Below are 10,864 nucleotides of genomic sequence, written 5' to 3'. Positions count from 1 at the left end.
GACCGCCCCACCACCTCCGGGATGGTCCTGCTCAGGTCTGGGCCCACGTCAGGCTGTCTCAACGGCAGATCTACGTTCCCACCTGTGCCCTGGAGCTTGTCATGGAGCACACAGGCCACACCTGTCTGTCTCGTGACCACGAGGGGGTGCCAGGGAAGGTGGCCCATCCCAAGCTGGGCAGGCTTCACACAAGCTGCCCACTGCCAAGACAGGCTGCCTGAATGGCTTAGACCACGTTTTTGCCAATCCAGTCTCATTTTTTGAAAAGGACAAAAAAATGCTGTGCCTCAAATCACCATATGGCAGAGTACTGGCTAGCTCTTATCTGCAGCTTCACCTCCAGACTTTCGCAGAGACGATGAAATCAGTCGTCTCCTGTGGACGACAGCCTCAGAGCGCTCTGTCCTTTCTCACGGAGGTGGGGCAGGATTAAATGAAACGGAGCAACAGACGTTTTCCTAACGTTACCAACAGATGTTTGGGAGACAGAAATCGAACCGCACAAATCATCCTGTGTGGCCAGGAAGGGTGGTCAGCCCGAGGACAGGCCAGAAAAGGCAGGCTGTGACAGCCTGGACAGGCCAGGAAGGACAGGCCAGAAAAGGCAGGCTGTGACAGCCACCTGGTCCCAGTCCCAGGAGGGCAGCACCGCTGTCCTCAGGTCACGAGATCCGTCCTTCCAGCCACCAGCCATGCTCTGCCAGCCACTGGGTAGAAAAGGAAAAGGGTTCGCCAATCAAGTAGCTGTTACATCTGTCTCCAACTGAAAGCCCTCCTTCAAGCCCACCAAGTGAACAAAGGCCGGGCAGCTGGGCCACTCTGGGGCTGGGAACTTCCTCCTAAGTCTAGCGGTTCCCGGAGGGTTCCAGAGACCACAGTTTGCAATCCGCTCGGGCAAGGTCCCGAGTCCGCTGAGGTCTTTATCCTAAGATCTGCAGAAACCATTCTGTACCACTGTGTCCTGCAGGCACTTGCCATACCGAGTAGCTTCTAACTCTGCTCGTCGGGATGGTCACATGGTCACGCCATTTAGTTCAACTGAAGCAAAAAAGTAGCCAAATTGATTTTCCCGTGTTGACGCTGTTTCCCAGCAGTTGAAGTTTCACACACATATATAAAATCGAATACCACATCACTAGGGCAGACAGAAGGAAGCTAGCTAGATTCCGACACTTGAGCACTTGAGCGTCATGTTTGCTGTTCGGGACACCAAAGTGACACTTCACATTTGCATAAACGAGACAGGAAAGCCAGAAGGCTGGGGCCGGGGCTGGGGGCTCAGCCCTGGTGCTGCTCTTCGAGCTGAAAGCCAGGTATTAGATGGCCGCGCCCACCGTAGCTGCCAGCACCTCCGTGGAGACCCAGGGCCCCTTCCAGGCACCCAGGTGCTGACGTCGACTATCAACAGGGGATGGATGGCTGAGATGTCCTCGATATTTCTTTGGGCCCACCTCGGGAGACTGCAGGATTCCTCCTCAAAGCACCTGACCTCACGGGTACCTGAGTTTGGATCTTGGTGCTCCGAGATCCACGACACCTTGGACGGCCCATGTCTTGGCCCCGGGTGACTGGAAACTGCTTCCGCGCACAGCGGCAAAGAGAGGTCTGTTCTGTGCGCCAATCTCCCAAGTCGGGGGAGTTAGCCACGATAGAAACGGTCTCTGCGGAGGGGCGGCGTCTGAGGCAGTGTAACAGGAAGTGGCCACCACGGCGCAGAGCAGGAGAGACCCAGTCTCAGCCGCCAGCCACCTTCTCCACTGCTGGGAGGAGAGAGGATGAGATCTGCGTGGCCAGCCCCCACCATGGGTAGCCGTTTCCCTGCAACAAACCACAACTAAGCAAAGGCCCGTGGAAGACTGCTGCAGCAATGGCCTCCAGCGAGCCATGAGTCCCTCTGTCCCGTCCCCTCACATCTGCTGAGGCCTTGGCCATCTCGCTGGCGTCACCCGGTGAGGCACAAGGACATTTTACCCAAGCAGAGGCTGCAGAAGCACTGCACCGTCACGTGCTTTCTCCTGCCGCCGGTGGAGCCCGGCCAGCCTGCTGGTGGTGGGTGACACGGCCCCTCGGCCCACGTGAGGGAGCCCAGCACACACCCGGCAAGCACAGATGGCCGTCCCAGCTGAACCCAGCACGGGTTGGGGGTCCACAGGACCACAAGCAGTTAAACGACTATTTCAAGTTTTGGGGGCTTGCTATACAGAAATAGACACAGATCTATGCACACATCTGTTTATTAAGGATGGGTCCCTCGCAGGGATCCCAGAATCTTGCTCTGTCACCCAGGCTGATCATGGCTTACCGCCGCCTGCAACACCTGGGCTCACTCCGTCCCCTCCCCCCCTTAGACTCCAGTAGCAGGGCCTACAGGTGCGCACCGCCACGCCCTGCTTGTATTCTTTAGCCCCCGTTTTACAAATGAGGAAACAGGCGGAGGGAGGGTAAGTGGGGTGCCTGAGTGGCGGAACCTGACGGTGACCCTGGAGTCTGGCCTGTGCCCATTGCCCACACACAGGTGCAGAAGAGCCAGGGACGTTCTCTCACCCCCTGGATCCTCCCCAGCACCAACGGCCCAATGGCTGCCCGTCTCTCTGCGCCCGGGTGCCCGCTGCTCTGCCCATCCCTCTGCACTCGGGTGCCCGCCGCCCTGCCCGTCCCTCTGCGCCTAGGTGCCCGCCGCCCTGCCCGTCCCTCTGCGCCCAGGTCCCCACAGCGCTGCCCGTCCCTCTGCGCCCAGGTGCCCGCCGCCCTGCTTGTCTCTCCGCGCCCGGGTACCCACCGCCCTGCCCATCCCTCCGCGCCCAGGTACCCGCCGCGCTGCCCACCGCTCCGCGCCCGGGTACCCGCCGCCCTGCCCATCCCTTCGCGCCCAGGTACCCACCGCTCCGCGCCCGGGTACCCGCCGCCCTGCCTGTCTCTCCGCGCCCAGGTGTCCGCCGCTCTGCCCACCGCTCCGCGCCCGGGTACCCGCCGCCCTGCCCATCCCTCCGCGCCCGGGTGTCCGCCGCCCTGCCTGTCTCTCCGCGCCCGGGTACCCGCCGCCCTGCTTGTCTCTCCGCGCCCGGGTGCCCGCCGCCCTGCCCATCCCTCCGCGCCCAGGTGTCCGCCGCCCTGCCTGTCTCTCCGCGCCCAGGTGTCCGCCGCGCTGCCCATCCCTCCGCGCCAGGTGCCCGCGCTGAGCACCAGTGTCCCCAGCAAAGCGCAGCTCCTTTCTGTCCCCCCGAGAACGGCCGCAGCCCTGAGCCCGCTATTCTGGTCTTTGAAACGCCGCGCGTCCACACAGCTCATCACCCGCGTAGACGTGTCAGGTGCAACTGAGGCAAAGCCAGTGAGCAGAGACGACAGGCGCGGTTTATTGCACACACTGCAAAAGCGTCAGAGCCTGTGCCGCCGACCTGACCCCGCCTGCCGGTAACCCGGTCTGCGGGTCCGGGGATCCCAGCGCACGGGCGGGGCCGGACCCTCCGAGGTCGCCGCGAGGACCCGGGTAGGCGCAGGGGCCTGGCTCCCGCCCGCAGCCCCGGGGACCGGCGCGGGGAGGCCGGGGAGGCCGGCGTGTGGAGCCCGGCGGCGCTGCTGCTGCGCGCCCCCGCCCGCGCGCCCCCGCCCCGGCCGCCCTGGGCCCGGCCCGCACCCGGCCGCCCGCCGAGCCGCCGCAGCCCGAGCGCCGGCAGAGGCGGGGGCGCGCGCGTCGGCGTCACGGCGCCGGCCCCGCCCCCGGCGTGCGCGCGGCCGCGGCGGGGGCGGGGCGGGGGCGGAGCCGCCGGCGGCCAGGCTGAGGGGCTGAGGCGCTGAGGCGCTGAGGCGGCCGTGGCGGCGGCGGCGGCGGCCGAGCGGCCGGGTGCGGGGCCGGCTCCGGGCCGCGCGAGCCTCGGCCACCGCGCCGCTGCGCACACGGGCCCGGCGGGCGGCGCCGCGGGGCTGCGGCCGGTCCCGGCGAGCGAGGCCGCGCGCTGCGGCGGCGGCTGCGGCTGAGGTGAGGGCGGCGCGGGGCCGCGGCTCGGCGGCGCGGGCTCCGGACACGCGGCGGCTCCGCGGGCGGCGTTTATGTAAGCGCGGCGGCCCGGCCCCGGTCCCGGTCGTCGGCCGGCCGGCCTGCGGTCCTGGCGCCGGGGACGGGGGTGCGCCGGGGCCGCCGCGTCCCCTCCCGGGTCCGGCCGCGTCTGCCCGCGGTCCGCGCGCTGGGCTGCGCCCTGGACGGTCCCGCGTCCGCCGGGCGCCGAGCCGCGTGGGATCTCGCGCCGCGGGGGACGGCGCTCCCGGAGGGCTGCGCCCTGGGCACCGGAGGCTGCGCTGGGGGGGGACGCCGTCCCGCAGAGGGGGGCTGCGCTTCGGGAGGGGACGCCGTGCCCAGGATGGGCTGCCTCTCGGGGAGGGGACGCCGTGCCCGGGATGGGCTGCCTCTCGGGGAGGGGACGCTGTGCCCGGGATGGGGCTGCCTCTCGGGGAGGGGACGCCGTGCCCGGGATGGGCTGCCTCTCGGGGAGGGGACGCCGTGCCCGGGATGGGGCTGCCTCTAGGGGAGGGGACGCCGTGCCCGGGATGGGGCTGCCTCTCGGGGAGGGGACGCTGTGCCCGGGATGGGGCTGCCTCTCGGGGAGGGGACGCCGTGCCTGCAGAGGGGAAGCTGCGCCCTGGGAGGGGGGCTGGCAGTGTCCGAGATGAGGCTGCCTCTCGGGGAGGGGACACTGTCCCCCGGGGAGGGTTGGCTCCCTGTTGGGGAAGGGACACTGCGCCCGGAGAGGGGAGACTGTGTTTGGGGAGGGTTCACTGCGCCCAGAGAGGGGAGACTGTGTTTGGGGAGGGTTCACTGCGCCCAGAGAGGGAAGACTTCGCGGGTCGAGGCTGCGTGCGCCCCGGGGAGGGGAGGCTGTGTCCCTGGGATGGGGCTGCGTCCTGGACGGTCCGCGTCCCCTCCCGAGGGCGCGGTGGCCGTGGGATGCTCTGCGCCGCAGGCGGCCCAGGCGGGCGGGGAGGTTCCCGCGGGTGCGGGGCGTCTGCAGCGATCGGAGCGGTGCGGACCACTTAGGGGCCTGAGGACAGTCTTGACGTGTCCACACGGGGAGTAGGAATGTCGCTGCTCGGTGGGTGGACGTGAGGGAAAGTGTCACATTGGGCTGTGACGCTGCGGCGCGTCGGGGTTCCTATTTACATGCCAGAGAACCCAGCCTGAAATGTGTCCCTGTCCAGATTCGCATGTCGGAGACCCGCACGGGGTGTTTGGTTCCCAGTTAATATTTTTAGTCCGCAGGTTTTGGTTGTTAGTTCTGATACTTCCTTCTTAGGCAAACCATCACTGCGTTCCTGTTCTCGAAGTGTAACGAAAAGTGGCTTGCTATCAAACTTGCGTCTTGACTCCTAGTGCCGTAATTAAGATGATCAAACCACAGTTTTTATTGGGAATAAAAATATGTATTTAGTGCTCTTTGTTCCCTCTTAAATTTACCCCTACGTTTTATTCCTTTGAAAGGTGCCACCCGGAGCGGCATTTTCCGAAACACTGGGTTGTCTTAAGAGCAGTTCAGAGGAGATATAAAAGCTAATTGTCTTTTGATTACCAGCTTTTCTTTGGGGCTGAAACTACTTTACTCTTTTTGCTTCCTGAGGGTTTCCCAGAGGGAAAAGGAAGGGGGGAAAAAAAAGCAAGAGGTTGGCTGATACAATTCCTTCTTAGGCAAGAGAGGCTGAACCGTGCCTCAGTGCAGGGCTCCTCCGGAGCGCAGACCCACCGCGGGGGCTTGATAAATACTGGATGAGACACGCTGAGCTGGGTGCTGTGATCCTGCCCGGGTGGAGAGATGTCCTCACACCGGCTTTGAAAGGAATGCGTTGTCTGTGAGTAATGCCCCGGGAGGCGTCTGAGGGTTCCCGAGACTGGGTGCATTCAGCTACAGCCACATCACATTTGGAGCTGTAGTCGGAAGGGGAAAAAGGAGGCCTTTCCGCAGGGGCATGGTGAAAGAGAACCGGCCCACCCTAGAAGTGGATGCCATGTGTCCCGGGGGCGACGCCCTCGCGCAGTTGTCCCCAGGCTGCCGAGCGAGGGAGGAGGATTAGCTGTGAAGTGGTAACATCGTCCTCGAAGAGCATCTCCCCTTATAGGCTGACGAATTCTCTGTGAGTTTGTGTGTTGCAGAGCATTTGGACTGCTCTCAGAGTGTTGGAATAAGAAAAATTTTAAACCTCTATTTGTCCAGCGAATGCATAAAACAAACTTAATCCCCTTGGCAGATGCGTGCGTATGGCCCGCTAGGTGCTGGCCGGCTCTGTTTTAGGCCCTGGCGGAGCAAGGTGGAGTTAAAAACTGCTACTGGCGATTTGTTTTATCAGTCACTTTTATAGTATTGAATTTAAAAATTAAAATTTATAATTTTAGTTATGAAATTATAACATTTTTATTTATATATTTGAAAAGATAAGCATGCACACGGTACATTCAAAAAGTGCATTCCACTCCACCCAGCCACTTGGCTCTCTGCAAGGGCTGAGACCGGTTGCGTGTGGTCCCAGCAGTGGTCAAGATGTGTATACAATTGTATATATGTTTTCATATGGTTTTAAATATTACCTATGACACACAGTGCTTCAGTGGATAGTCCTACGCGTAAGTACAAGCAAACCTACTAATTATCTTTTATTGACCATCAAAATTCATTAGCTGTTAGTTTTATTTAAGAACTGGGTTTTATTCCCTTGAATGCTGCGATTAGCTCTATAAGGACTTAGGACCAAAGAATGTAATTTAAATAGGTAGGAGGTAGTTACACTTTGGAGAGTAATAGGTGAGGTTATGCATGTACCAGCCAATAAAAAAAAGCCTAAAAAAAATTGTCAAGCTTAGTGTGCAACCAGAAAGCTCAGAGAGGTCCAGTTTTATTAGAAAATTTGATGGTTTTCTGTGTCAAATTTCTAAAATAGAAATTTTCAAATCTATAATTTAGTGTGATAGAAACGGTGGTGTGTTTGAAGATCTATTTAATGTGTTCATAATATGTGAGATAGGAAAAACAACTAGGAGATTTAAAATTGTACATTGAAGTCAATAAGATTTCTTCTTTATTTTTTCAGTGACTTTTTTCCCCAACGTTAGAACTTTCTATTTGGAGTGTGGTCAGGAAAAGCGCAGTGGCCAGCAGAGGTCTTCACGCTGCCTTCCATTTGCAGTTCGGCTTGACAGCGGCTGGGCTAGGACCGTTAATGCCAGATCACTACCACACGTTTTGCAGGCTGACCGGCACTGCCTGCTGCTCTTCTCCACCTATAGGCTTGTGAGGTGTTCTAGGAGCATATAAAGAAAAACGACTTTGGTTTTTAGGTTTAACGTCTTTCTGATGGATTTTAAATTGAGATGGAGCAGGAAGGAGGATGAAGGCAGCTCAGAGATGCCTGGTATGGAAGGTGCCTTTTCATTGGAAGCACGGGGGAAACAGAAGCTCCGCTTGCTTTTAGGTTGATGATTTCTGAACCTGGCTTTGTTTCATTCACGCTTTGGTTCTACAGGGATTTACCATGTGAATCCTGGAGCCAGGTACTGTTCTAGGTGTTGGAGACATGGGCTGGTTCCGGCCCTGGTGGGTTCATGTCACAGGGGGATGAGGAGAAGAGTAAACAAGCGCCTGGTGTCCTAATTATGTGAAGGGCAGGTGAGGTCGGCTGGTGGGAAGAGGTCGGATGGGTGGGGAGGAGGGAACTCTGGAGTAAAAGCCGTGAGCCCCAGGCTTCCTTGTCACCTGCTAGTCACATCAGGGAGGCCGTTGTGGCAGAGAGGGCATGAGAGTGGCAGGACGTGAGACTAGAGGGATGGAGGGCTGCGTCTTGGCAGAACACAGGCTGTGGGGAGGCCAGACCTTAAGTGTGCTGGGAAACCTTGGGAGGCCGGTCTGGCTTTCCTTCCCAACTTCCTCCCTCCCTCCCTCTTTTCCTCCCTTCCTTTTTACTTCAATTTTAGAGAGTTTTGAACAAGGGAATGACATAATCAGATCTGTCTTTAAAAAAAAAATCACTCTGGCTGTTGGGTCCTTAGGAGTTTGTGAGGTGCTGGGCTGTTCTAAGAGCTTTGTGTATATTAATTCATTTAATTCCAAAAGGTGGGCGTTATTATTATCATTCCCTTGGTACAGGTGGGGAAACGTGGGCACAGAGTGGTTAAGTGATCTGCCCAAGGTCACACAGTAAGTGGCAGCGGCAGCACGTGCCCTCAGCTCCTCTCTGCAGTGGTGTTCTTCCTATCTCCCGGCTGCAGACAGCAGGGAGTCAGCAGGGAGATCCAGTGGGAGGCTCTGGGGAAGCCAGGTGACCCTGCCAGTGCCTTGGACCACGCTCCAGGTGGTGACATTGGATTCGGCTATTTCAGCAAGCGTAAAATGCTGTCGTTTGTAAGTTGCAGTGTCATTTTGTGTGCTACTAGCGAAGGGAAAATGTTGCCAATTAGACTATGCTTTCTTACCCCTTCATTTATACTCATTAAAAGAGCTTAGACTTTGAGTATAGACTTTAACAATCATATCATTCTTGTGCTTTCATAAAAAGGAAAATGTAAGTGAAATAAAATAAAAGTAATTCTAAAATTTAGAACCCGACTCTTCCAAATCAGCTTTTGACTTGGCGTTGAGGCCACGTTGGTGCCATTTATGAGACGGGGAAGTCTGGGAAGAGAAGTGTCTGGGGCGGAAATGAACGGGTGGGATTTGGGCGTGTGGAGCTTGAGACAGAGGAAGGCGGCGAGCTCTGCACTCACACCGCGGGCGGCCCTGGAGGGCCGGGTGGTGGTGCCAGCACTCACTAGGTGACCCTGAGCCAGCTGTCTGATCTTCCTGTGCTTCAGTTTTCTCCTCCGTAAATTAGGAAGAATCAAAGCAACTTGTCTCACAGGGCTGTTGAGTTGATAAACTGGGCTAATGTAAAGTGCCTAAAATACTCCCTGACTGGCAGAATTTAAGAGGGTTTACCTTGCTTATTTTTATGATTAGTCATCTGAGTGGAGAGGTTCAGATATGGATGGAAAGTCAAGGCCGTGTACAAGAAGAGGTCGGGACCAGATACGTAAATTTGAGGGTTCTTTGCAGATTGCTGGTATTTGAGACTGTAGTAGGCTGGGCGGTGGGTGTGGACACCAGGGCAGGTGAGGACCGACCTGGGGGCTTTTGGCGAGGGGTGCACAGGAGGAGAGAGGGAGGGAGGGTCTAGCAATGCCATGGGAAAGGGGTCTGCTGAAGAAGGAAGCCACTCCTAGTGGCCAGGAGTGATGACACAGGGAGTCTGTCCCTTCTCGTTCTCGGTGGGCTGGAGAGTCAGTCTCCCGTTGGCTTTGCTCAGAATGGTGGCCTTGGTGGTTTCCGGAGTGGTGGGAGAGAAGACGAGTGGAGAGAGGGAGCCGGGGACCTGGTGTGTGGACGACTCTCTGGGGAGTTTTATCAAAAGGGGAGCAGACCCGTGCCAGTGCCTGGAGGGGACCGGAGCTCAGGGATGTTTTTTACTTTTGTTTTTAAGGGGAGTGATGATGGCATGTCTATTTAGCTAACAGGAAGGATCCAGTAGGGGAAAAGTGTTTAGAATCTGCCAGGAAAGGGGCTAACTGTCGGAGCAGAGTGCTTGAGCAGGTGCGAGGGGAGTGGGGACGTCCAGCCCGGGAAGGGGCAGGGGTTCTGCGTGTGGAGCCTTGATCCACGCAAAGGTGTTTTTAGAGACTCTCCACCGTTTTGAGAGGAGGATAGGAAATACAACATGGCTTTGTCCTCAGTCCAGAAATGTTGGGAACCGTGCCCTGAGACTCAGGCTCCGGCTTCTCATTAGCTGGTGCTGAACATGCCGCAGGGCATCCTTGCAGAAAGATCTATGTGGAGATGGAGTTGTTCTTTGTTAAAAAATTCACTTCTCTCTGAACGTATTATTAACTTGACTATAGGTTGGCACGTTTATTCACCAAATTCAGTACTGCTCAGAGGACTAGAAGACTTGGATCCCGATTGGTTCCTGATCTGTCTCAAAGACCCAGAGGGAAATGCCAGTTTTACGTTGAAGACGAGCCCCCTCCCGAGCCCCCTCCCGCGCCCCCAGAGGAGGGCGGGTGTTGCTGCTTTGGGCTCTGTGTGCGTGTGTTTGTGCCCCACCGGGGCAGCTGCCTTTGGTTAAATGCAGTTCCCTATTAAATTGGTAAAACATCTTACCCATGTGAATTTTCATTTGTGTGTTGTCTGTGGTTGTTTGACTTTTTTAGGTTTGGAGTTTGGGAATGCTCATCTTCTCAGCAGTCCAGCCAAGGCGGGAAATGTGAAGAAGCCTCTCTCGACCTCCCGGGTCTCTCCGCCGCCCGAGCGGTGCAGGGCTAGTTCCCACTGCTCGGGATCACTTTCCCTCACGAGTTCTCACGGGGCCGGCCCTCCCGAGTGCCTGCTCCGCGTGAGTCATTGAGGAAGGACGCCACGGAGAGGGAGAAGGTCTCTGCCTCTTTGAGCTGACGTGCCAGTGGGGGAGAAGAAACAGATCACAGAGACAGATAGCGTTCCTCAGAATTGCAGTGGGCCCTGATTCAGGATGGTTCGGCTTAAGATTTTTTTATCTAGCATGGTGTGCCATTCAATTATCCTGTTTTATGCTTTCAGTACAGGATCTGATAAATTGCGTGATATTCCATACTCGATTATAAAATTGGCTTTGTGTTAGATGATTTTGCCCAGTGGCAGGCTAATGTAAGTGCTCTGGGCACCTTTCAGGTAGACTGGGCTAAGCTTTGATGCAGGTAGGTCAGGTGTATTAAATGCATTTTTGGCCTATGAGCATGCGTTCTGTGTGTGGGTTCGTTGGCATGTGACCCCGTCGTAGGTCAAGGACACCCGAATCTGCCGTGTGACTGAAGGAAAGACGG

At 57.5% G+C, this 10,864-nt stretch overlaps 1 protein-coding gene across 3 annotated transcripts in view; it reads left to right on the top strand.

Annotated features, from left to right (window-relative positions):
* Nucleotides 1–3,846: 3,846 nt before the first annotated feature.
* Nucleotides 3,847–10,864, top strand: part of ADARB1 (adenosine deaminase RNA specific B1) — a 142,763-nt gene continuing 135,745 nt past the window's right edge. For 2 of the 3 annotated variants that reach the window (XM_075998461.1, XM_075998394.1), the window contains exon 1: nucleotides 3,847–3,976. The gene's annotated coding sequence lies outside the window, so the exon portion shown is untranslated. The remainder of the gene's footprint in view (nucleotides 3,977–10,864) is intronic. The other variant, XM_012780035.2, reaches the window with a different exon arrangement.

The sequence above is a fragment of the Microcebus murinus genome, chromosome 1, assembly GCF_040939455.1.
Source record: "Microcebus murinus isolate Inina chromosome 1, M.murinus_Inina_mat1.0, whole genome shotgun sequence".
NCBI classification, from domain to species: Eukaryota; Metazoa; Chordata; class Mammalia; order Primates; family Cheirogaleidae; genus Microcebus; species Microcebus murinus.
Note: the sequence above shows the minus strand (reverse complement) of the source record. Positions and strands in the feature narration are given on the sequence as shown.